This window comes from Plecotus auritus (assembly GCF_963455305.1).
Source record: "Plecotus auritus genome assembly, chromosome: 1".
In the NCBI taxonomy this organism is placed as follows: Eukaryota; Metazoa; Chordata; class Mammalia; order Chiroptera; family Vespertilionidae; genus Plecotus; species Plecotus auritus.
In genome coordinates, this window is record NC_137770.1 from 120,412,158 (window position 1) to 120,438,995 (window position 26,838).

The following is a 26,838-nucleotide window of genomic DNA, read 5'->3' on the forward strand; positions in this document are numbered from 1 at the left end:
AGGCAGGAAATGCTGACTTCGTCATGGGGGAGGGCCCATCTGTAGAGGCTGAAGTGCTCAGGTGCTTGTGTTTGGGGCCCTGGGACATGCTGGAAGTACTGAGGACCTTAAGGGGTAGGGGCCACATCAAGAGGCTGAGGTACTCAGGTACTTATGGGTTTGGGGCTTGGGGACCCGCTGGAATTTCTGACATCACTAAGCGGGGAAGGGCCACATAGAGAGACTGAAGTGGTCAGGTGGTTATGGGATTGGGGTTCGGGTACTGGCCGGAAGTGCAGACGTCATGAAGGGGGAGGGGCCACGTGGACAGCCCCAGGTGTTTAGGTGGTCAATATTTTGGGGCCTAGGACCAGGTGAGACTGCTGACGTCATTAAGGGTTGGGTACATGTGGCCAGCCAGAAGTGGTAAGGAGGTCGAGTGGTTGGGCTTGTCCTAGTGAATAACCAGAAATCCTCACGTTGACCTGGGCTGCCTCCCAGATCAACAACTGGAAGTGGTCAAGTGTAAAGGCTTTTAGAGCCAGGAGAATACATTGGAGGATCCCAAGAGGTCGGAAACTGCGAAATGTCCTGTGGTCCATACTGTGTAAGGCAGCGAGTAAGTAGCTCTCCTCAGGAAGGACATTTCCCCAGTCATTAAGCAAAAAGCTGGCTCTCAGTTCGCTTTAAAATTTAATTGACCAAGGAGGTGTCTGGTCTTTTCTTTCAGTTTGGAAAGTGTTTTCAGGGCTTCAACACTGCTGTTTCCCAGAATTCAAAGCCCATATGCAGGGCTGTCAGAGTCGTAGGTCACTGCGGGGTGTGATGCCCCCAGGTTGGGGACCATGGGGGATCTCACTCATGGACACCCAGGGTTGTCTTAAAAAAGTGCCGGTGGTGCACTGCTGGCCACCATCCTACCGGAAAGAGGCAGTCTGTGAGCAGAAGGTTACCTGTGGCTGTGGGTGTTAGGCCCTTAAGCCAACTTCCAGAGATTGGGAAATCACCCCTCTTCTATTGAGCTAAGCCCCACCCAGCCAGTGTGGCTCATTGGTGAGATGAACCAGGGTCGGGGTTACAGCGGTAAATATTCACATGAACAAGGGTTTGGAACCTGTAACCAGTTTTAAGTGTTCATATCCGCAATGGGGGGTGCCAGGTGGACAGTCAGAAGGGCTGAGGTGACTAAGGATATGGTAAGGCCCAGGTGAACAGCCGGTAGAACTCTGGTAAATAAAGGGATGGGAATCAAGGATAGGCAGGAAGTGCTGACGTACTCATGGGGCAGGGGCCATGTGTAGAGTCTCAAGTGGTTAGGTGATTGTGGGTTTGGTGCTCGGGGAACAGCGGGAAGTGCTGACATCATTAATGGGGAGGGGCCACATCAAGAGGCTGAAGTGGTCATGTGATTTTGGGATTCGGGCCCTGGTACAGGACATAAGTGCTGACGTCATCAAGGGGAGGGGCCACGTGGATAGCTTGAGGTGTTCAGGTGGTTAAGATTTCGGGGCCTGGTACCAGCTGAGACTGCTGACGTCATCAGGAGGTGGGGTCACATCGATAGCCAGTAGTGGTAACGAGGCCAATTGGTTGGCTTGTCCCAGTGAACCACCAGAAATCCTCAGGTGGACCAGGTGAGTCTCCCAGGTGAATAACTGGAAGTGGTCAAGTGTACAGGCTTGTATAGCGAAGAGAATACATTGGAGGATCCCAAGAGGTCGGAAACTGTTGAATATCCTGTAGTCCATACTCTGGAAGGCAGCGAGAAGGTAGCTCTCTTCTCGGAAGGACAGTTCCCCAGGAATTCAGCAAAAAGCTGGCTCTCAGTTCGCTATAAAATTTAAGTGACCATGGCTGGGTCTGGTCTTTTCTCCCAGTTTGGAAAGTGTTTTCAGGGCCTCAACACTGCTGTTTCCCGGAAATCAAAGCTCATATGCAGGGCTGTCAAAGTTGTAGGTCACTGCGGGGTGTGATGCCCCCAGGTTGGGGACCATGGGGGATCCCAACTCATGGACACCCAGGGTTGTCTTAAAAAAGTGCCGGTGATGCACTGCTGGCCACAATCCCACCGGAAAGAGGCAGTCTGTGAGCAGAAGGTTACCTGGGACTGTGGGTGTTAGGCTCTTAAGCCAACTTCCAGAGATTGGGAAATCACCCCTCTTCTAATGAGTTAAGCGCCAGCCAGTGTGGCTCATTGGTGAGGTGAACCAGGGTCGGGGTTACAGCGGTAAATAGTCACATGAACAAGGTTTGGGAAACAGTAACGAGTTTTAAGTGTGAATATCCGCAATGGAGGGTGACAGGTGGACAGTCAGAAGGGCTGATGTGACCAAGGATATTGTAAGACCCAGGTGAACAGCCGGAAGAGCTTTGGTAAATAAAGGGATGGGGATCAAGGACTGGCAGGAAGTGCTGATGTCCTCATGGGGCAGGAGCCATGTGTAGAGAGGCTCATGTGGTCAGTTGGTTGTGGGTTTGGTGCCCGGGGACCAGCCGGAAGTGCTGACGTCATCCAGGGGAGGGGCCACGTGGATAGCTTGAGGTGTTCAGGTGGTTAAGATTTCGGGGACTGGTACCAGCTGAGACTGCTGACGTCATCAGGAGGTGGGGTCACATCGATAGCCAGTAGTAGTAACGAGGCCAATTGGTTGGCTTGTCCCAGTGAACCACCAGAAATCCTCAGGTGGACCAGGTCAGCCTCCCAGGTGAATAACTGGAAGTGGTCAAATGTACAGGCTTGTATAGCGAAGAGAATACATTGGAGGATCCCAAGGGTCGGAAACTGTTGAATATACTGTAGTCCATACTCTGGAAGGCAGCGAGAAGGTGGCTCTCTTCTCAGAAGGACAGTTCCCCCGGAATTCAGCAAAAAGCTGGCCCTCAGTTCGCCGCACAGTTTAAGTGACCTTGGAGGGGGCTGGTCTTTTCTCCCAGTTAGGAACGGGTTTTCATGGCCTCAACACTGCTGTTTCCCGGATTTTAAAGCCCATATGCGGGGCTATCAGAGTCCAACGTCACTGCAGGGTATGATGCCCCCAGTCTGGGGAATATGAGGGATCCCACCTCATGGACACCCAGGGTTGTTTTAAAGGAGTGCTGCGGGAGCACTGCTGGCCACCATCCCACGGGAAAGAGGCAGTCTGTTAGCAGAAGGCTGCCTGGGGCTCTGGGTGTTAGGCCCTTAAGCCAACTTCCAGAGATTGGGAAATCACCACTTTTCTTATTATCTAAGCGCCAGCTAGTGTGGCTCATTAGAGAGGTGAACCAGTGCCTTGTGAATAATGGGAAATAGTCCCAGGAACAAGGGTTGGGACCCGGTAACCAGTTTAATGTGTTCATATCCGCAATGGGGAGGTGTCAGTCTGAGAGTCAGATGAGCTGAGGTGACCAAGGATATGGTCAGGCCCAGGTGAATAACCAGAAGAACTCTAGTAAATAAAGGACTGGGGATCAGGGAGAGGCAGGAAATGCTGACTTCGTCATGGGGGAGGGCCCATCTGTAGAGGCTGAAGTGCTCAGGTGCTTGTGTTTGGGGCCCTGGGACATGCTGGAAGTACTGAGGACCTTAAGGGGTAGGGGCCACATCAAGAGGCTGAGGTACTCAGGTACTTATGGGTTTGGGGCTTGGGGACCCGCTGGAATTTCTGACATCACTAAGCGGGGAAGGGCCACATAGAGAGACTGAAGTGGTCAGGTGGTTATGGGATTGGGGTTCGGGTACTGGCCGGAAGTGCAGACGTCATGAAGGGGGAGGGGCCACGTGGACAGCCCCAGGTGTTTAGGTGGTCAATATTTTGGGGCCTAGGACCAGGTGAGACTGCTGACGTCATTAAGGGTTGGGTACATGTGGCCAGCCAGAAGTGGTAAGGAGGTCGATTGGTTGGGCTTGTCCTAGTGAATAACCAGAAATCCTCACGTTGACCTGGGCTGCCTCCCAGATCAACAACTGGAAGTGGTCAAGTGTAAAGGCTTTTAGAGCCAGGAGAATACATTGGAGGATCCCAAGAGGTCGGAAACTGCGAAATGTCCTGTGGTCCATACTGTGTAAGGCAGCGAGTAAGTAGCTCTCCTCAGGAAGGACATTTCCCCAGTCATTAAGCAAAAAGCTGGCTCTCAGTTCGCTTTAAAATTTAATTGACCAAGGAGGTGTCTGGTCTTTTCTTTCAGTTTGGAAAGTGTTTTCAGGGCTTCAACACTGCTGTTTCCCAGAATTCAAAGCCCATATGCAGGGCTGTCAGAGTCGTAGGTCACTGCGGGGTGTGATGCCCCCAGGTTGGGGACCATGGGGGATCTCACTCATGGACACCCAGGGTTGTCTTAAAAAAGTGCCGGTGGTGCACTGCTGGCCACCATCCTACCGGAAAGAGGCAGTCTGTGAGCAGAAGGTTACCTGTGGCTGTGGGTGTTAGGCCCTTAAGCCAACTTCCAGAGATTGGGAAATCACCCCTCTTCTATTGAGCTAAGCCCCACCCAGCCAGTGTGGCTCATTGGTGAGATGAACCAGGGTCGGGGTTACAGCGGTAAATATTCACATGAACAAGGGTTTGGAACCTGTAACCAGTTTTAAGTGTTCATATCCGCAATGGGGGGTGCCAGGTGGACAGTCAGAAGGGCTGAGGTGACTAAGGATATGGTAAGGCCCAGGTGAACAGCCGGTAGAACTCTGGTAAATAAAGGGATGGGAATCAAGGATAGGCAGGAAGTGCTGACGTACTCATGGGGCAGGGGCCATGTGTAGAGTCTCAAGTGGTTAGGTGATTGTGGGTTTGGTGCTCGGGGAACAGCGGGAAGTGCTGACATCATTAATGGGGAGGGGCCACATCAAGAGGCTGAAGTGGTCATGTGATTTTGGGATTCGGGCCCTGGTACAGGACATAAGTGCTGACGTCATCAAGGGGAGGGGCCACGTGGATAGCTTGAGGTGTTCAGGTGGTTAAGATTTCGGGGCCTGGTACCAGCTGAGACTGCTGACGTCATCAGGAGGTGGGGTCACATCGATAGCCAGTAGTGGTAACGAGGCCAATTGGTTGGCTTGTCCCAGTGAACCACCAGAAATCCTCAGGTGGACCAGGTGAGTCTCCCAGGTGAATAACTGGAAGTGGTCAAGTGTACAGGCTTGTATAGCGAAGAGAATACATTGGAGGATCCCAAGAGGTCGGAAACTGTTGAATATCCTGTAGTCCATACTCTGGAAGGCAGCGAGAAGGTAGCTCTCTTCTCAGAAGGACAGTTCCCCAGGAATTCAGCAAAAAGCTGGCTCTCAGTTCGCTATAAAATTTAAGTGACCATGGCTGGGTCTGGTCTTTTCTCCCAGTTTGGAAAGTGTTTTCAGGGCCTCAACACTGCTGTTTCCCGGAAATCAAAGCTCATATGCAGGGCTGTCAAAGTTGTAGGTCACTGCAAGGTGTGATGGCCCCAGGTTGGGGACCATGGGGGATCCCAACACATGGACACCCAGGGTTGTCTTAAAAAAGTGCCGGTGATGCACTGCTGGCCACAATCCCACCGGAAAGAGGCAGTCTGTGAGCAGAAGGTTACCTGGGACTGTGGGTGTTAGGCTCTTAAGCCAACTTCCAGAGATTGGGAAATCACCCCTCTTCTAATGAGTTAAGCGCCAGCCAGTGTGGCTCATTGGTGAGGTGAACCAGGGTCGGGGTTACAGCGGTAAATAGTCACATGAACAAGGTTTGGGAAACAGTAACGAGTTTTAAGTGTGAATATCCGCAATGGAGGGTGACAGGTGGACAGTCAGAAGGGCTGATGTGACCAAGGATATTGTAAGACCCAGGTGAACAGCCGGAAGAGCTTTGGTAAATAAAGGGATGGGGATCAGGGACTGGCAGGAAGTGCTGATGTCCTCATGGGGCAGGAGCCATGTGTAGAGAGGCTCATGTGGTCAGTTGGTTGTGGGTTTGGTGCCCGGGGACCAGCCGGAAGTGCTGACGTCATCCAGGGGAGGGGCCACATGGATAGCTTGAGGTGTTCAGGTGGTTAAGATTTCGGGGACTGGTACCAGCTGAGACTGCTGACGTCATCAGGAGGTGGGGTCACATCGATAGCCAGTAGTGGTAACGAGGCCAATTGGTTGGCTTGTCCCAGTGAACCACCAGAAATCCTCAGGTGGACCAGGTCAGCCTCCCAGGTGAATAACTGGAAGTGGTCAAATGTACAGGCTTGTATAGCGAAGAGAATACATTGGAGGATCCCAAGGGTCGGAAACTGTTGAATATACTGTAGTCCATACTCTGGAAGGCAGCGAGAAGGTGGCTCTCTTCTCAGAAGGACAGTTCCCCCGGAATTCAGCAAAAAGCTGGCCCTCAGTTCGCCGCACAGTTTAAGTGACCTTGGAGGGGGCTGGTCTTTTCTCCCAGTTAGGAACGGGTTTTCATGGCCTCAACACTGCTGTTTCCCGGATTTTAAAGCCCATATGCGGGGCTATCAGAGTCCAACGTCACTGCAGGGTATGATGCCCCCAGTCTGGGGAATATGAGGGATCCCACCTCATGGACACCCAGGGTTGTTTTAAAGGAGTGCTGCGGGAGCACTGCTGGCCACCATCCCACGGGAAAGAGGCAGTCTGTTAGCAGAAGGCTGCCTGGGGCTCTGGGTGTTAGGCCCTTAAGCCAACTTCCAGAGATTGGGAAATCACCACTTTTCTTATTATCTAAGCGCCAGCTAGTGTGGCTCATTAGAGAGGTGAACCAGTGCCTTGTGAATAATGGGAAATAGTCCCAGGAACAAGGGTTGGGACCCGGTAACCAGTTTAATGTGTTCATATCCGCAATGGGGAGGTGTCAGTCTGAGAGTCAGATGAGCTGAGGTGACCAAGGATATGGTCAGGCCCAGGTGAATAACCAGAAGAACTCTAGTAAATAAAGGACTGGGGATCAGGGAGAGGCAGGAAATGCTGACTTCGTCATGGGGGAGGGCCCATCTGTAGAGGCTGAAGTGCTCAGGTGCTTGTGTTTGGGGCCCTGGGACATGCTGGAAGTACTGAGGACCTTAAGGGGTAGGGGCCACATCAAGAGGCTGAGGTACTCAGGTACTTATGGGTTTGGGGCTTGGGGACCTGCTGGAATTTCTGACATCACTAAGGGGGGAAGGGCCACATAGAGAGACTGAAGTGGTCAGGTGGTTATGGGATTGGGGTTCGGGTACTGGCCGGAAGTGCAGACGTCATGAAGGGGGAGGGGCCACGTGGACAGCCCCAGGTGTTTAGGTGGTCAATATTTTGGGGCCTAGGACCAGGTGAGACTGCTGACGTCATTAAGGGTTGGGTACATGTGGCCAGCCAGAAGTGGTAAGGAGGTCGATTGGTTGGGCTTGTCCTAGTGAATAACCAGAAATCCTCACGTTGACCTGGGCTGCCTCCCAGATCAACAACTGGAAGTGGTCAAGTGTAAAGGCTTTTAGAGCCAGGAGAATACATTGGAGGATCCCAAGAGGTCGGAAACTGCGAAATGTCCTGTGGTCCATACTGTGTAAGGCAGCGAGTAAGTAGCTCTCCTCAGGAAGGACATTTCCCCAGTCATTAAGCAAAAAGCTGGCTCTCAGTTCGCTTTAAAATTTAATTGACCAAGGAGGTGTCTGGTCTTTTCTTTCAGTTTGGAAAGTGTTTTCAGGGCTTCAACACTGCTGTTTCCCAGAATTCAAAGCCCATATGCAGGGCTGTCAGAGTCGTAGGTCACTGCGGGGTGTGATGCCCCCAGGTTGGGGACCATGGGGGATCTCACTCATGGACACCCAGGGTTGTCTTAAAAAAGTGCCGGTGGTGCACTGCTGGCCACCATCCTACCGGAAAGAGGCAGTCTGTGAGCAGAAGGTTACCTGTGGCTGTGGGTGTTAGGCCCTTAAGCCAACTTCCAGAGATTGGGAAATCACCCCTCTTCTATTGAGCTAAGCCCCACCCAGCCAGTGTGGCTCATTGGTGAGATGAACCAGGGTCGGGGTTACAGCGGTAAATATTCACATGAACAAGGGTTTGGAACCTGTAACCAGTTTTAAGTGTTCATATCCGCAATGGGGGGTGCCAGGTGGACAGTCAGAAGGGCTGAGGTGACTAAGGATATGGTAAGGCCCAGGTGAACAGCCGGTAGAACTCTGGTAAATAAAGGGATGGGAATCAAGGATAGGCAGGAAGTGCTGACGTACTCATGGGGCAGGGGCCATGTGTAGAGTCTCAAGTGGTTAGGTGATTGTGGGTTTGGTGCTCGGGGAACAGCGGGAAGTGCTGACATCATTAATGGGGAGGGGCCACATCAAGAGGCTGAAGTGGTCATGTGATTTTGGGATTCGGGCCCTGGTACAGGACATAAGTGCTGACGTCATCAAGGGGAGGGGCCACGTGGATAGCTTGAGGTGTTCAGGTGGTTAAGATTTCGGGGCCTGGTACCAGCTGAGACTGCTGACGTCATCAGGAGGTGGGGTCACATCGATAGCCAGTAGTGGTAACGAGGCCAATTGGTTGGCTTGTCCCAGTGAACCACCAGAAATCCTCAGGTGGACCAGGTGAGTCTCCCAGGTGAATAACTGGAAGTGGTCAAGTGTACAGGCTTGTATAGCGAAGAGAATACATTGGAGGATCCCAAGAGGTCGGAAACTGTTGAATATCCTGTAGTCCATACTCTGGAAGGCAGCGAGAAGGTAGCTCTCTTCTCGGAAGGACAGTTCCCCAGGAATTCAGCAAAAAGCTGGCTCTCAGTTCGCTATAAAATTTAAGTGACCATGGCTGGGTCTGGTCTTTTCTCCCAGTTTGGAAAGTGTTTTCAGGGCCTCAACACTGCTGTTTCCCGGAAATCAAAGCTCATATGCAGGGCTGTCAAAGTTGTAGGTCACTGCAAGGTGTGATGGCCCCAGGTTGGGGACCATGGGGGATCCCAACACATGGACACCCAGGGTTGTCTTAAAAAAGTGCCGGTGATGCACTGCTGGCCACAATCCCACCGGAAAGAGGCAGTCTGTGAGCAGAAGGTTACCTGGGACTGTGGGTGTTAGGCTCTTAAGCCAACTTCCAGAGATTGGGAAATCACCCCTCTTCTAATGAGTTAAGCGCCAGCCAGTGTGGCTCATTGGTGAGGTGAACCAGGGTCGGGGTTACAGCGGTAAATAGTCACATGAACAAGGTTTGGGAAACAGTAACGAGTTTTAAGTGTGAATATCCGCAATGGAGGGTGACAGGTGGACAGTCAGAAGGGCTGATGTGACCAAGGATATTGTAAGACCCAGGTGAACAGCCGGAAGAGCTTTGGTAAATAAAGGGATGGGGATCAGGGACTGGCAGGAAGTGCTGATGTCCTCATGGGGCAGGAGCCATGTGTAGAGAGGCTCATGTGGTCAGTTGGTTGTGGGTTTGGTGCCCGGGGACCAGCCGGAAGTGCTGACGTCATCCAGGGGAGGGGCCACATGGATAGCTTGAGGTGTTCAGGTGGTTAAGATTTCGGGGACTGGTACCAGCTGAGACTGCTGACGTCATCAGGAGGTGGGGTCACATCGATAGCCAGTAGTGGTAACGAGGCCAATTGGTTGGCTTGTCCCAGTGAACCACCAGAAATCCTCAGGTGGACCAGGTCAGCCTCCCAGGTGAATAACTGGAAGTGGTCAAATGTACAGGCTTGTATAGCGAAGAGAATACATTGGAGGATCCCAAGGGTCGGAAACTGTTGAATATACTGTAGTCCATACTCTGGAAGGCAGCGAGAAGGTGGCTCTCTTCTCAGAAGGACAGTTCCCCCGGAATTCAGCAAAAAGCTGGCCCTCAGTTCGCCGCACAGTTTAAGTGACCTTGGAGGGGGCTGGTCTTTTCTCCCAGTTAGGAACGGGTTTTCATGGCCTCAACACTGCTGTTTCCCGGATTTTAAAGCCCATATGCGGGGCTATCAGAGTCCAACGTCACTGCAGGGTATGATGCCCCCAGTCTGGGGAATATGAGGGATCCCACCTCATGGACACCCAGGGTTGTTTTAAAGGAGTGCTGCGGGAGCACTGCTGGCCACCATCCCACGGGAAAGAGGCAGTCTGTTAGCAGAAGGCTGCCTGGGGCTCTGGGTGTTAGGCCCTTAAGCCAACTTCCAGAGATTGGGAAATCACCACTTTTCTTATTATCTAAGCGCCAGCTAGTGTGGCTCATTAGAGAGGTGAACCAGTGCCTTGTGAATAATGGGAAATAGTCCCAGGAACAAGGGTTGGGACCCGGTAACCAGTTTAATGTGTTCATATCCGCAATGGGGAGGTGTCAGTCTGAGAGTCAGATGAGCTGAGGTGACCAAGGATATGGTCAGGCCCAGGTGAATAACCAGAAGAACTCTAGTAAATAAAGGACTGGGGATCAGGGAGAGGCAGGAAATGCTGACTTCATCATGGGGGAGGGCCCATCTGTAGAGGCTGAAGTGCTCAGGTGCTTGTGTTTGGGGCCCTGGGACATGCTGGAAGTACTGAGGACCTTAAGGGGTAGGGGCCACATCAAGAGGCTGAGGTACTCAGGTACTTATGGGTTTGGGGCTTGGGGACCCGCTGGAATTTCTGACATCACTAAGCGGGGAAGGGCCACATAGAGAGACTGAAGTGGTCAGGTGGTTATGGGATTGGGGTTCGGGTACTGGCCGGAAGTGCAGACGTCATGAAGGGGGAGGGGCCACGTGGACAGCCCCAGGTGTTTAGGTGGTCAATATTTTGGGGCCTAGGACCAGGTGAGACTGCTGACGTCATTAAGGGTTGGGTACATGTGGCCAGCCAGAAGTGGTAAGGAGGTCGAGTGGTTGGGCTTGTCCTAGTGAATAACCAGAAATCCTCACGTTGACCTGGGCTGCCTCCCAGATCAACAACTGGAAGTGGTCAAGTGTAAAGGCTTTTAGAGCCAGGAGAATACATTGGAGGATCCCAAGAGGTCGGAAACTGCGAAATGTCCTGTGGTCCATACTGTGTAAGGCAGCGAGTAAGTAGCTCTCCTCAGGAAGGACATTTCCCCAGTCATTAAGCAAAAAGCTGGCTCTCAGTTCGCTTTAAAATTTAATTGACCAAGGAGGTGTCTGGTCTTTTCTTTCAGTTTGGAAAGTGTTTTCAGGGCTTCAACACTGCTGTTTCCCAGAATTCAAAGCCCATATGCAGGGCTGTCAGAGTCGTAGGTCACTGCGGGGTGTGATGCCCCCAGGTTGGGGACCATGGGGGATCTCACTCATGGACACCCAGGGTTGTCTTAAAAAAGTGCCGGTGGTGCACTGCTGGCCACCATCCTACCGGAAAGAGGCAGTCTGTGAGCAGAAGGTTACCTGTGGCTGTGGGTGTTAGGCCCTTAAGCCAACTTCCAGAGATTGGGAAATCACCCCTCTTCTATTGAGCTAAGCCCCACCCAGCCAGTGTGGCTCATTGGTGAGATGAACCAGGGTCGGGGTTACAGCGGTAAATATTCACATGAACAAGGGTTTGGAACCTGTAACCAGTTTTAAGTGTTCATATCCGCAATGGGGGGTGCCAGGTGGACAGTCAGAAGGGCTGAGGTGACTAAGGATATGGTAAGGCCCAGGTGAACAGCCGGTAGAACTCTGGTAAATAAAGGGATGGGAATCAAGGATAGGCAGGAAGTGCTGACGTACTCATGGGGCAGGGGCCATGTGTAGAGTCTCAACTGGTTAGGTGATTGTGGGTTTGGTGCTCGGGGAACAGCGGGAAGTGCTGACATCATTAATGGGGAGGGGCCACATCAAGAGGCTGAAGTGGTCATGTGATTTTGGGATTCGGGCCCTGGTACAGGACATAAGTGCTGACGTCATCAAGGGGAGGGGCCACGTGGATAGCTTGAGGTGTTCAGGTGGTTAAGATTTCGGGGCCTGGTACCAGCTGAGACTGCTGACGTCATCAGGAGGTGGGGTCACATCGATAGCCAGTAGTGGTAACGAGGCCAATTGGTTGGCTTGTCCCAGTGAACCACCAGAAATCCTCAGGTGGACCAGGTGAGTCTCCCAGGTGAATAACTGGAAGTGGTCAAGTGTACAGGCTTGTATAGCGAAGAGAATACATTGGAGGATCCCAAGAGGTCGGAAACTGTTGAATATCCTGTAGTCCATACTCTGGAAGGCAGCGAGAAGGTAGCTCTCTTCTCGGAAGGACAGTTCCCCAGGAATTCAGCAAAAAGCTGGCTCTCAGTTCGCTATAAAATTTAAGTGACCATGGCTGGGTCTGGTCTTTTCTCCCAGTTTGGAAAGTGTTTTCAGGGCCTCAACACTGCTGTTTCCCGGAAATCAAAGCTCATATGCAGGGCTGTCAAAGTTGTAGGTCACTGCGGGGTGTGATGCCCCCAGGTTGGGGACCATGGGGGATCCCAACTCATGGACACCCAGGGTTGTCTTAAAAAAGTGCCGGTGATGCACTGCTGGCCACAATCCCACCGGAAAGAGGCAGTCTGTGAGCAGAAGGTTACCTGGGACTGTGGGTGTTAGGCTCTTAAGCCAACTTCCAGAGATTGGGAAATCACCCCTCTTCTAATGAGTTAAGCGCCAGCCAGTGTGGCTCATTGGTGAGGTGAACCAGGGTCGGGGTTACAGCGGTAAATAGTCACATGAACAAGGTTTGGGAAACAGTAATGAGTTTTAAGTGTGAATATCCGCAATGGAGGGTGACAGGTGGACAGTCAGAAGGGCTGATGTGACCAAGGATATTGTAAGACCCAGGTGAACAGCCGGAAGAGCTTTGGTAAATAAAGGGATGGGGATCAAGGACTGGCAGGAAGTGCTGATATCCTCATGGGGCAGGAGCCATGTGTAGAGAGGCTCATGTGGTCAGTTGGTTGTGGGTTTGGTGCCCGGGGACCAGCCGGAAGTGCTGACGTCATCCAGGGGAGGGGCCACGTGGATAGCTTGAGGTGTTCAGGTGGTTAAGATTTCGGGGACTGGTACCAGCTGAGACTGCTGACGTCATCAGGAGGTGGGGTCACATCGATAGCCAGTAGTGGTAACGAGGCCAATTGGTTGGCTTGTCCCAGTGAACCACCAGAAATCCTCAGGTGGACCAGGTCAGCCTCCCAGGTGAATAACTGGAAGTGGTCAAATGTACAGGCTTGTATAGCGAAGAGAATACATTGGAGGATCCCAAGGGTCGGAAACTGTTGAATATACTGTAGTCCATACTCTGGAAGGCAGCGAGAAGGTGGCTCTCTTCTCAGAAGGACAGTTCCCCCGGAATTCAGCAAAAAGCTGGCCCTCAGTTCGCCGCACAGTTTAAGTGACCTTGGAGGGGGCTGGTCTTTTCTCCCAGTTAGGAACGGGTTTTCATGGCCTCAACACTGCTGTTTCCCGGATTTTAAAGCCCATATGCGGGGCTATCAGAGTCCAACGTCACTGCAGGGTATGATGCCCCCAGTCTGGGGAATATGAGGGATCCCACCTCATGGACACCCAGGGTTGTTTTAAAGGAGTGCTGCGGGAGCACTGCTGGCCACCATCCCACGGGAAAGAGGCAGTCTGTTAGCAGAAGGCTGCCTGGGGCTCTGGGTGTTAGGCCCTTAAGCCAACTTCCAGAGATTGGGAAATCACCACTTTTCTTATTATCTAAGCGCCAGCTAGTGTGGCTCATTAGAGAGGTGAACCAGTGCCTTGTGAATAATGGGAAATAGTCCCAGGAACAAGGGTTGGGACCCGGTAACCAGTTTAATGTGTTCATATCCGCAATGGGGAGGTGTCAGTCTGAGAGTCAGATGAGCTGAGGTGACCAAGGATATGGTCAGGCCCAGGTGAATAACCAGAAGAACTCTAGTAAATAAAGGACTGGGGATCAGGGAGAGGCAGGAAATGCTGACTTCGTCATGGGGGAGGGCCCATCTGTAGAGGCTGAAGTGCTCAGGTGCTTGTGTTTGGGGCCCTGGGACATGCTGGAAGTACTGAGGACCTTAAGGGGTAGGGGCCACATCAAGAGGCTGAGGTACTCAGGTACTTATGGGTTTGGGGCTTGGGGACCCGCTGGAATTTCTGACATCACTAAGCGGGGAAGGGCCACATAGAGAGACTGAAGTGGTCAGGTGGTTATGGGATTGGGGTTCGGGTACTGGCCGGAAGTGCAGACGTCATGAAGGGGGAGGGGCCACGTGGACAGCCCCAGGTGTTTAGGTGGTCAATATTTTGGGGCCTAGGACCAGGTGAGACTGCTGACGTCATTAAGGGTTGGGTACATGTGGCCAGCCAGAAGTGGTAAGGAGGTCGAGTGGTTGGGCTTGTCCTAGTGAATAACCAGAAATCCTCACGTTGACCTGGGCTGCCTCCCAGATCAACAACTGGAAGTGGTCAAGTGTAAAGGCTTTTAGAGCCAGGAGAATACATTGGAGGATCCCAAGAGGTCGGAAACTGCGAAATGTCCTGTGGTCCATACTGTGTAAGGCAGCGAGTAAGTAGCTCTCCTCAGGAAGGACATTTCCCCAGTCATTAAGCAAAAAGCTGGCTCTCAGTTCGCTTTAAAATTTAATTGACCAAGGAGGTGTCTGGTCTTTTCTTTCAGTTTGGAAAGTGTTTTCAGGGCTTCAACACTGCTGTTTCCCAGAATTCAAAGCCCATATGCAGGGCTGTCAGAGTCGTAGGTCACTGCGGGGTGTGATGCCCCCAGGTTGGGGACCATGGGGGATCTCACTCATGGACACCCAGGGTTGTCTTAAAAAAGTGCCGGTGGTGCACTGCTGGCCACCATCCTACCGGAAAGAGGCAGTCTGTGAGCAGAAGGTTACCTGTGGCTGTGGGTGTTAGGCCCTTAAGCCAACTTCCAGAGATTGGGAAATCACCCCTCTTCTATTGAGCTAAGCCCCACCCAGCCAGTGTGGCTCATTGGTGAGATGAACCAGGGTCGGGGTTACAGCGGTAAATATTCACATGAACAAGGGTTTGGAACCTGTAACCAGTTTTAAGTGTTCATATCCGCAATGGGGGGTGCCAGGTGGACAGTCAGAAGGGCTGAGGTGACTAAGGATATGGTAAGGCCCAGGTGAACAGCCGGTAGAACTCTGGTAAATAAAGGGATGGGAATCAAGGATAGGCAGGAAGTGCTGACGTACTCATGGGGCAGGGGCCATGTGTAGAGTCTCAAGTGGTTAGGTGATTGTGGGTTTGGTGCTCGGGGAACAGCGGGAAGTGCTGACATCATTAATGGGGAGGGGCCACATCAAGAGGCTGAAGTGGTCATGTGATTTTGGGATTCGGGCCCTGGTACAGGACATAAGTGCTGACGTCATCAAGGGGAGGGGCCACGTGGATAGCTTGAGGTGTTCAGGTGGTTAAGATTTCGGGGCCTGGTACCAGCTGAGACTGCTGACGTCATCAGGAGGTGGGGTCACATCGATAGCCAGTAGTGGTAACGAGGCCAATTGGTTGGCTTGTCCCAGTGAACCACCAGAAATCCTCAGGTGGACCAGGTGAGTCTCCCAGGTGAATAACTGGAAGTGGTCAAGTGTACAGGCTTGTATAGCGAAGAGAATACATTGGAGGATCCCAAGAGGTCGGAAACTGTTGAATATCCTGTAGTCCATACTCTGGAAGGCAGCGAGAAGGTAGCTCTCTTCTCGGAAGGACAGTTCCCCAGGAATTCAGCAAAAAGCTGGCTCTCAGTTCGCTATAAAATTTAAGTGACCATGGCTGGGTCTGGTCTTTTCTCCCAGTTTGGAAAGTGTTTTCAGGGCCTCAACACTGCTGTTTCCCGGAAATCAAAGCTCATATGCAGGGCTGTCAAAGTTGTAGGTCACTGCGGGGTGTGATGCCCCCAGGTTGGGGACCATGGGGGATCCCAACTCATGGACACCCAGGGTTGTCTTAAAAAAGTGCCGGTGATGCACTGCTGGCCACAATCCCACCGGAAAGAGGCAGTCTGTGAGCAGAAGGTTACCTGGGACTGTGGGTGTTAGGCTCTTAAGCCAACTTCCAGAGATTGGGAAATCACCCCTCTTCTAATGAGTTAAGCGCCAGCCAGTGTGGCTCATTGGTGAGGTGAACCAGGGTCGGGGTTACAGCGGTAAATAGTCACATGAACAAGGTTTGGGAAACAGTAACGAGTTTTAAGTGTGAATATCCGCAATGGAGGGTGACAGGTGGACAGTCAGAAGGGCTGATGTGACCAAGGATATTGTAAGACCCAGGTGAACAGCCGGAAGAGCTTTGGTAAATAAAGGGATGGGGATCAAGGACTGGCAGGAAGTGCTGATATCCTCATGGGGCAGGAGCCATGTGTAGAGAGGCTCATGTGGTCAGTTGGTTGTGGGTTTGGTGCCCGGGGACCAGCCGGAAGTGCTGACGTCATCCAGGGGAGGGGCCACGTGGATAGCTTGAGGTGTTCAGGTGGTTAAGATTTCGGGGACTGGTACCAGCTGAGACTGCTGACGTCATCAGGAGGTGGGGTCACATCGATAGCCAGTAGTGGTAACGAGGCCAATTGGTTGGCTTGTCCCAGTGAACCACCAGAAATCCTCAGGTGGACCAGGTCAGCCTCCCAGGTGAATAACTGGAAGTGGTCAAATGTACAGGCTTGTATAGCGAAGAGAATACATTGGAGGATCCCAAGGGTCGGAAACTGTTGAATATACTGTAGTCCATACTCTGGAAGGCAGCGAGAAGGTGGCTCTCTTCTCAGAAGGACAGTTCCCCCGGAATTCAGCAAAAAGCTGGCCCTCAGTTCGCCGCACAGTTTAAGTGACCTTGGAGGGGGCTGGTCTTTTCTCCCAGTTAGGAACGGGTTTTCATGGCCTCAACACTGCTGTTTCCCGGATTTTAAAGCCCATATGCGGGGCTATCAGAGTCCAACGTCACTGCAGGGTATGATGCCCCCAGTCTGGGGAATATGAGGGATCCCACCTCATGGACACCCAGGGTTGTTTTAAAGGAGTGCTGCGGGAGCACTGCTGGCCACCATCCCACGGGAAAGAGGCAGTCTGTTAGCAGAAGGCTGCCTGGGGCTCTGGGTGTTAGGCCCTTAAGCCAACTTCCAGAGATTGGGAAATCACCACTTTTCTTATTATCTAAGCGCCAGCTAGTGTGGCTCATTAGAGAGGTGAACCAGTGCCTTGTGAATAATGGGAAATAGTCCCAGGAACAAGGGTTGGGACCCGGTAACCAGTTTAATGTGTTCATATCCGCAATGGGGAGGTGTCAGTCTGAGAGTCAGATGAGCTGAGGTGACCAAGGATATGGTCAGGCCCAGGTGAATAACCAGAAGAACTCTAGTAAATAAAGGACTGGGGATCAGGGAGAGGCAGGAAATGCTGACTTCGTCATGGGGGAGGGCCCATCTGTAGAGGCTGAAGTGCTCAGGTGCTTGTGTTTGGGGCCCTGGGACATGCTGGAAGTACTGAGGACCTTAAGGGGTAGGGGCCACATCAAGAGGCTGAGGTACTCAGGTACTTATGGGTTAGGGGCTTGGGGACCCGCTGGAATTTCTGACATCACTAAGCGGGGAAGGGCCACATAGAGAGACTGAAGTGGTCAGGTGGTTATGGGATTGGGGTTCGGGTACTGGCCGGAAGTGCAGACGTCATGAAGGGGGAGGGGCCACGTGGACAGCCCCAGGTGTTTAGGTGGTCAATATTTTGGGGCCTAGGACCAGGTGAGACTGCTGACGTCATTAAGGGTTGGGTACATGTGGCCAGCCAGAAGTGGTAAGGAGGTCGAGTGGTTGGGCTTGTCCTAGTGAATAACCAGAAATCCTCACGTTGAACTGGGCTGCCTCCCAGATCAACAACTGGAAGTGGTCAAGTGTAAAGGCTTTTAGAGCCAGGAGAATACATTGGAGGATCCCAAGAGGTCGGAAACTGCGAAATGTCCTGTGGTCCATACTGTGTAAGGCAGCGAGTAAGTAGCTCTCCTCAGGAAGGACATTTCCCCAGTCATTAAGCAAAAAGCTGGCTCTCAGTTCGCTTTAAAATTTAATTGACCAAGGAGGTGTCTGGTCTTTTCTTTCAGTTTGGAAAGTGTTTTCAGGGCTTCAACACTGCTGTTTCCCAGAATTCAAAGCCCATATGCAGGGCTGTCAGAGTCGTAGGTCACTGCGGGGTGTGATGCCCCCAGGTTGGGGACCATGGGGGATCTCACTCATGGACACCCAGGGTTGTCTTAAAAAAGTGCCGGTGGTGCACTGCTGGCCACCATCCTACCGGAAAGAGGCAGTCTGTGAGCAGAAGGTTACCTGTGGCTGTGGGTGTTAGGCCCTTAAGCCAACTTCCAGAGATTGGGAAATCACCCCTCTTCTATTGAGCTAAGCCCCAGCCAGTGTGGCTCATTGGTGAGATGAACCAGGGTCGGGGTTACAGCGGTAAATATTCACATGAACAAGGGTTTGGAACCTGTAACCAGTTTTAAGTGTTCATATCCGCAATGGGGGGTGCCAGGTGGACAGTCAGAAGGGCTGAGGTGACCAAGGATATGGTAAGGCCCAGGTGAACAGCCGGTAGAACTCTGGTAAATAAAGGGATGGGAATCAAGGATAGGCAGGAAGTGCTGACGTACTCATGGGGCAGGGGCCATGTGTAGAGTCTCAAGTGGTTAGGTGATTGTGGGTTTGGTGCTCGGGGAACAGCGGGAAGTGCTGACATCATTAATGGAGAGGGGCCACATCAAGAGGCTGAAGTGGTCATGTGATTTTGGGATTCGGGCCCTGGTACAGGACATAAGTGCTGACGTCATCAAGGGGAGGGGCCACGTGGATAGCTTGAGGTGTTCAGGTGGTTAAGATTTCGGGGCCTGGTACCAGCTGAGACTGCTGACGTCATCAGGAGGTGGGGTCACATCGATAGCCAGTAGTGGTAACGAGGCCAATTGGTTGGCTTGTCCCAGTGAACCACCAGAAATCCTCAGGTGGACCAGGTGAGTCTCCCAGGTGAATAACTGGAAGTGGTCAAGTGTACAGGCTTGTATAGCGAAGAGAATACATTGGAGGATCCCAAGAGGTCGGAAACTGTTGAATATCCTGTAGTCCATACTCTGGAAGGCAGCGAGAAGGTGGCTCTCTTCTCGGAAGGACAGTTCCCCCGGAATTCAGCAAAAAGCTGGCTCTCAGTTCGCTATAAAATTTAAGTGACCATGGCTGGGTCTGGTCTTTTCTCCCAGTTTGGAAAGTGTTTTCAGGGCCTCAACACTGCTGTTTCCCGGAAATCAAAGCTCATATGCAGGGCTGTCAAAGTTGTAGGTCACTGCGGGGTGTGATGCCCCCAGGTTGGGGACCATGGGGGATCCCACCTCATGGACACCCAGGGTTGTTTTAAAGGAGTGCTGCGGGAGCACTGCTGGCCACCATCCCACGGGAAAGAGGCAGTCTGTTAGCAGAAGGCTGCCTGGGGCTCTGGGTGTTAGGCCCTTAAGCCAACTTCCAGAGATTGGGAAATCACCACTTTTCTTATTATCTAAGCGCCAGCTAGTGTGGCTCATTAGAGAGGTGAACCAGTGCCTTGTGAATAATGGGAAATAGTCCCAGGAACAAGGGTTGGGACCCGGTAACCAGTTTAATGTGTTCATATCCGCAATGGGGAGGTGTCAGTCTGAGAGTCAGATGAGCTGAGGTGACCAAGGATATGGTCAGGCCCAGGTGAATAACCAGAAGAACTCTAGTAAATAAAGGACTGAGGATCAGGGAGAGGCAGGAAATGCTGACTTCGTCATGGGGGAGGGCCCATCTGTAGAGGCTGAAGTGCTCAGGTGCTTGTGTTTGGGGCCCTGGGACATGCTGGAAATACTGAGGACCTTAAGGGGTAGGGGCCACATCAAGAGGCTGAGGTACTCAGGTACTTATGGGTTTGGGGCTTGGGGACCCGCTGGAATTTCTGACATCACTAAGGGGGGAAGGGCCACATAGAGAGACTGAAGTGGTCAGGTGGTTATGGGATTGGGGTTCGGGTACTGGCCGGAAGTGCAGACGTCATGAAGGGGGAGGGGCCACGTGGACAGCCCCAGGTGTTTAGGTGGTCAATATTTTGGGGCCTAGGACCAGGTGAGACTGCTGACGTCATTAAGGGTTGGGTACATGTGGCCAGCCAGAAGTGGTAAGGAGGTCGATTGGTTGGGCTTGTCCTAGTGAATAACCAGAAATCCTCACGTTGACCTGGGCTGCCTCCCAGATCAACAACTGGAAGTGGTCAAGTGTAAAGGCTTTTAGAGCCAGGAGAATACATTGGAGGATCCCAAGAGGTCGGAAACTGCGAAATGTCCTGTGGTCCATACTGTGTAAGGCAGCGAGTAAGTAGCTCTCCTCAGGAAAGACATTTCCCCAGTCATTAAGCAAAAAGCTGGCTCTCAGTTCGCTTTAAAATTTAATTGACCAAGGAGGTGTCTGGTCTTTTCTTTCAGTTTGGAAAGTGTTTTCAGGGCTTCAACACTGCTGTTTCCCAGAATTCAAAGCCCATATGCAGGGCTGTCAGAGTCGTAGGTCACTGCGGGGTGTGATGCCCCCAGGTTGGGGACCATGGGTTATCTCACTCATGGACACCCAGGGTTGTCTTAAAAAAGTGCCGGTGGTGCACTGCTGGCCACCATCCTACCGGAAAGAGGCAGTCTGTGAGCAGAAGGTTACCTGTGGCTGTGGGTGTTAGGCCCTTAAGCCAACTTCCAGAGATTGGGAAATCACCCCTCTTCTATTGAGCTAAGCCCCACCCAGCCAGTGTGGCTCATTGGTGAGATGAACCAGGGTCGGGGTTACAGCGGTAAATATTCACATGAACAAGGGTTTGGAACCTGTAACCAGTTTTAAGTGTTCATATCCGCAATGGGGGGTGCCAGGTGGACAGTCAGAAGGGCTGAGGTGACTAAGGATATGGTAAGGCCCAGGTGAACAGCCGGTAGAACTCTGGTAAATAAAGGGATGGGAATCAAGGATAGGCAGGAAGTGCTGACGTACTCATGGGGCAGGGGCCATGTGTAGAGTCTCAAGTGGTTAGGTGATTGTGGGTTTGGTGCTCGGGGAACAGCGGGAAGTGCTGACATCATTAATGGGGAGGGGCCACATCAAGAGGCTGAAGTGGTCATGTGATTTTGGGATTCGGGCCCTGGTACAGGACATAAGTGCTGACGTCATCAAGGGGAGGGGCCACGTGGATAGCTTGAGGTGTTCAGGTGGTTAAGATTTCGGGGCCTGGTACCAGCTGAGACTGCTGACGTCATCAGGAGGTGGGGTCACATCGATAGCCAGTAGTGGTAACGAGGCCAATTGGTTGGCTTGTCCCAGTGAACCACCAGAAATCCTCAGGTGGACCAGGTGAGTCTCCCAGGTGAATAACTGGAAGTGGTCAAGTGTACAGGCTTGTATAGCGAAGAGAATACATTGGAGGATCCCAAGAGGTCGGAAACTGTTGAATATCCTGTAGTCCATACTCTGGAAGGCAGCGAGAAGGTAGCTCTCTTCTCGGAAGGACAGTTCCCCAGGAATTCAGCAAAAAGCTGGCTCTCAGTTCGCTATAAAATTTAAGTGACCATGGCTGGGTCTGGTCTTTTCTCCCAGTTTGGAAAGTGTTTTCAGGGCCTCAACACTGCTGTTTCCCGGAAATCAAAGCTCATATGCAGGGCTGTCAAAGTTGTAGGTCACTGCGGGGTGTGATGCCCCCAGGTTGGGGACCATGGGGGATCCCAACTCATGGACACCCAGGGTTGTCTTAAAAAAGTGCCGGTGATGCACTGCTGGCCACAATCCCACCGGAAAGAGGCAGTCTGTGAGCAGAAGGTTACCTGGGACTGTGGGTGTTAGGCTCTTAAGCCAACTTCCAGAGATTGGGAAATCACCCCTCTTCTAATGAGTTAAGCGCCAGCCAGTGTGGCTCATTGGTGAGGTGAACCAGGGTCGGGGTTACAGCGGTAAATAGTCACATGAACAAGGTTTGGGAAACAGTAACGAGTTTTAAGTGTGAATATCCGCAATGGAGGGTGACAGGTGGACAGTCAGAAGGGCTGATGTGACCAAGGATATTGTAAGACCCAGGTGAACAGCCGGAAGAGCTTTGGTAAATAAAGGGATGGGGATCAAGGACTGGCAGGAAGTGCTGATGTCCTCATGGGGCAGGAGCCATGTGTAGAGAGGCTCATGTGGTCAGTTGGTTGTGGGTTTGGTGCCCGGGGACCAGCCGGAAGTGCTGACGTCATCCAGGGGAGGGGCCACGTGGATAGCTTGAGGTGTTCAGGTGGTTAAGATTTCGGGGACTGGTACCAGCTGAGACTGCTGACGTCATCAGGAGGTGGGGTCACATCGATAGCCAGTAGTAGTAACGAGGCCAATTGGTTGGCTTGTCCCAGTGAACCACCAGAAATCCTCAGGTGGACCAGGTCAGCCTCCCAGGTAAATAACTGGAAGTGGTCAAATGTACAGGCTTGTATAGCGAAGAGAATACATTGGAGGATCCCAAGGGTCGGAAACTGTTGAATATACTGTAGTCCATACTCTGGAAGGCAGCAAGAAGGTGGCTCTCTTCTCAGAAGGACAGTTCCCCCGGAATTCAGCAAAAAGCTGGCCCTCAGTTCGCCGCACAGTTTAAGTGACCTTGGAGGGGGCTGGTCTTTTCTCCCAGTTAGGAACGGGTTTTCATGGCCTCAACACTGCTGTTTCCCGGATTTTAAAGCCCATATGCGGGGCTATCAGAGTCCAACGTCACTGCAGGGTATGATGCCCCCAGTCTGGGGAATATGAGGGATCCCACCTCATGGACACCCAGGGTTGTTTTAAAGGAGTGCTGCGGGAGCACTGCTGGCCACCATCCCACGGGAAAGAGGCAGTCTGTTAGCAGAAGGCTGCCTGGGGCTCTGGGTGTTAGGCCCTTAAGCCAACTTCCAGAGATTGGGAAATCACCACTTTTCTTATTATCTAAGCGCCAGCTAGTGTGGCTCATTAGAGAGGTGAACCAGTGCCTTGTGAATAATGGGAAATAGTCCCAGGAACAAGGGTTGGGACCCGGTAACCAGTTTAATGTGTTCATATCCGCAATGGGGAGGTGTCAGTCTGAGAGTCAGATGAGCTGAGGTGACCAAGGATATGGTCAGGCCCAGGTGAATAACCAGAAGAACTCTAGTAAATAAAGGACTGGGGATCAGGGAGAGGCAGGAAATGCTGACTTCGTCATGGGGGAGGGCCCATCTGTAGAGGCTGAAGTGCTCAGGTGCTTGTGTTTGGGGCCCTGGGACATGCTGGAAGTACTGAGGACCTTAAGGGGTAGGGGCCACATCAAGAGGCTGAGGTACTCAGGTACTTATGGGTTTGGGGCTTGGGGACCCGCTGGAATTTCTGACATCACTAAGCGGGGAAGGGCCACATAGAGAGACTGAAGTGGTCAGGTGGTTATGGGATTGGGGTTCGGGTACTGGCCGGAAGTGCAGACGTCATGAAGGGGGAGGGGCCACGTGGACAGCCCCAGGTGTTTAGGTGGTCAATATTTTGGGGCCTAGGACCAGGTGAGACTGCTGACGTCATTAAGGGTTGGGTACATGTGGCCAGCCAGAAGTGGTAAGGAGGTCGAGTGGTTGGGCTTGTCCTAGTGAATAACCAGAAATCCTCACGTTGACCTGGGCTGCCTCCCAGATCAACAACTGGAAGTGGTCAAGTGTAAAGGCTTTTAGAGCCAGGAGAATACATTGGAGGATCCCAAGAGGTCGGAAACTGCGAAATGTCCTGTGGTCCATACTGTGTAAGGCAGCGAGTAAGTAGCTCTCCTCAGGAAGGACATTTCCCCAGTCATTAAGCAAAAAGCTGGCTCTCAGTTCGCTTTAAAATTTAATTGACCAAGGAGGTGTCTGGTCTTTTCTTTCAGTTTGGAAAGTGTTTTCAGGGCTTCAACACTGCTGTTTCCCAGAATTCAAAGCCCATATGCAGGGCTGTCAGAGTCGTAGGTCACTGCGGGGTGTGATGCCCCCAGGTTGGGGACCATGGGGGATCTCACTCATGGACACCCAGGGTTGTCTTAAAAAAGTGCCGGTGGTGCACTGCTGGCCACCATCCTACCGGAAAGAGGCAGTCTGTGAGCAGAAGGTTACCTGTGGCTGTGGGTGTTAGGCCCTTAAGCCAACTTCCAGAGATTGGGAAATCACCCCTCTTCTATTGAGCTAAGCCCCACCCAGCCAGTGTGGCTCATTGGTGAGATGAACCAGGGTCGGGGTTACAGCGGTAAATATTCACATGAACAAGGGTTTGGAACCTGTAACCAGTTTTAAGTGTTCATATCCGCAATGGGGGGTGCCAGGTGGACAGTCAGAAGGGCTGAGGTGACTAAGGATATGGTAAGGCCCAGGTGAACAGCCGGTAGAACTCTGGTAAATAAAGGGATGGGAATCAAGGATAGGCAGGAAGTGCTGACGTACTCATGGGGCAGGGGCCATGTGTAGAGTCTCAAGTGGTTAGGTGATTGTGGGTTTGGTGCTCGGGGAACAGCGGGAAGTGCTGACATCATTAATGGGGAGGGGCCACATCAAGAGGCTGAAGTGGTCATGTGATTTTGGGATTCGGGCCCTGGTACAGGACATAAGTGCTGACGTCATCAAGGGGAGGGGCCACGTGGATAGCTTGAGGTGTTCAGGTGGTTAAGATTTCGGGGCCTGGTACCAGCTGAGACTGCTGACGTCATCAGGAGGTGGGGTCACATCGATAGCCAGTAGTGGTAACGAGGCCAATTGGTTGGCTTGTCCCAGTGAACCACCAGAAATCCTCAGGTGGACCAGGTGAGTCTCCCAGGTGAATAACTGGAAGTGGTCAAGTGTACAGGCTTGTATAGCGAAGAGAATACATTGGAGGATCCCAAGAGGTCGGAAACTGTTGAATATCCTGTAGTCCATACTCTGGAAGGCAGCGAGAAGGTAGCTCTCTTCTCGGAAGGACAGTTCCCCAGGAATTCAGCAAAAAGCTGGCTCTCAGTTCGCTATAAAATTTAAGTGACCATGGCTGGGTCTGGTCTTTTCTCCCAGTTTGGAAAGTGTTTTCAGGGCCTCAACACTGCTGTTTCCCGGAAATCAAAGCTCATATGCAGGGCTGTCAAAGTTGTAGGTCACTGCGGGGTGTGATGCCCCCAGGTTGGGGACCATGGGGGATCCCAACTCATGGACACCCAGGGTTGTCTTAAAAAAGTGCCGGTGATGCACTGCTGGCCACAATCCCACCGGAAAGAGGCAGTCTGTGAGCAGAAGGTTACCTGGGACTGTGGGTGTTAGGCTCTTAAGCCAACTTCCAGAGATTGGGAAATCACCCCTCTTCTAATGAGTTAAGCGCCAGCCAGTGTGGCTCATTGGTGAGGTGAACCAGGGTCGGGGTTACAGCGGTAAATAGTCACATGAACAAGGTTTGGGAAACAGTAACGAGTTTTAAGTGTGAATATCCGCAATGGAGGGTGACAGGTGGACAGTCAGAAGGGCTGATGTGACCAAGGATATTGTAAGACCCAGGTGAACAGCCGGAAGAGCTTTGGTAAATAAAGGGATGGGGATCAAGGACTGGCAGGAAGTGCTGATGTCCTCATGGGGCAGGAGCCATGTGTAGAGAGGCTCATGTGGTCAGTTGGTTGTGGGTTTGGTGCCCGGGGACCAGCCAAAAGTGCTGACGTCATCCAGGGGAGGGGCCACGTGGATAGCTTGAGGTGTTCAGGTGGTTAAGATTTCGGGGACTGGTACCAGCTGAGACTGCTGACGTCATCAGGAGGTGGGGTCACATCGATAGCCAGTAGTAGTAACGAGGCCAATTGGTTGGCTTGTCCCAGTGAACCACCAGAAATCCTCAGGTGGACCAGGTCAGCCTCCCAGGTAAATAACTGGAAGTGGTCAAATGTACAGGCTTGTATAGCGAAGAGAATACATTGGAGGATCCCAAGGGTCGGAAACTGTTGAATATACTGTAGTCCATACTCTGGAAGGCAGCAAGAAGGTGGCTCTCTTCTCAGAAGGACAGTTCCCCCGGAATTCAGCAAAAAGCTGGCCCTCAGTTCGCCGCACAGTTTAAGTGACCTTGGAGGGGGCTGGTCTTTTCTCCCAGTTAGGAACGGGTTTTCATGGCCTCAACACTGCTGTTTCCCGGATTTTAAAGCCCATATGCGGGGCTATCAGAGTCCAACGTCACTGCAGGGTATGATGCCCCCAGTCTGGGGAATATGAGGGATCCCACCTCATGGACACCCAGGGTTGTTTTAAAGGAGTGCTGCGGGAGCACTGCTGGCCACCATCCCACGGGAAAGAGGCAGTCTGTTAGCAGAAGGCTGCCTGGGGCTCTGGGTGTTAGGCCCTTAAGCCAACTTCCAGAGATTGGGAAATCACCACTTTTCTTATTATCTAAGCGCCAGCTAGTGTGGCTCATTAGAGAGGTGAACCAGTGCCTTGTGAATAATGGGAAATAGTCCCAGGAACAAGGGTTGGGACCCGGTAACCAGTTTAATGTGTTCATATCCGCAATGGGGAGGTGTCAGTCTGAGAGTCAGATGAGCTGAGGTGACCAAGGATATGGTCAGGCCCAGGTGAATAACCAGAAGAACTCTAGTAAATAAAGGACTGGGGATCAGGGAGAGGCAGGAAATGCTGACTTCGTCATGGGGGAGGGCCCATCTGTAGAGGCTGAAGTGCTCAGGTGCTTGTGTTTGGGGCCCTGGGACATGCTGGAAGTACTGAGGACCTTAAGGGGTAGGGGCCACATCAAGAGGCTGAGGTACTCAGGTACTTATGGGTTTGGGGCTTGGGGACCCGCTGGAATTTCTGACATCACTAAGCGGGGAAGGGCCACATAGAGAGACTGAAGTGGTCAGGTGGTTATGGGATTGGGGTTCGGGTACTGGCCGGAAGTGCAGACGTCATGAAGGGGGAGGGGCCACGTGGACAGCCCCAGGTGTTTAGGTGGTCAATATTTTGGGGCCTAGGACCAGGTGAGACTGCTGACGTCATTAAGGGTTGGGTACATGTGGCCAGCCAGAAG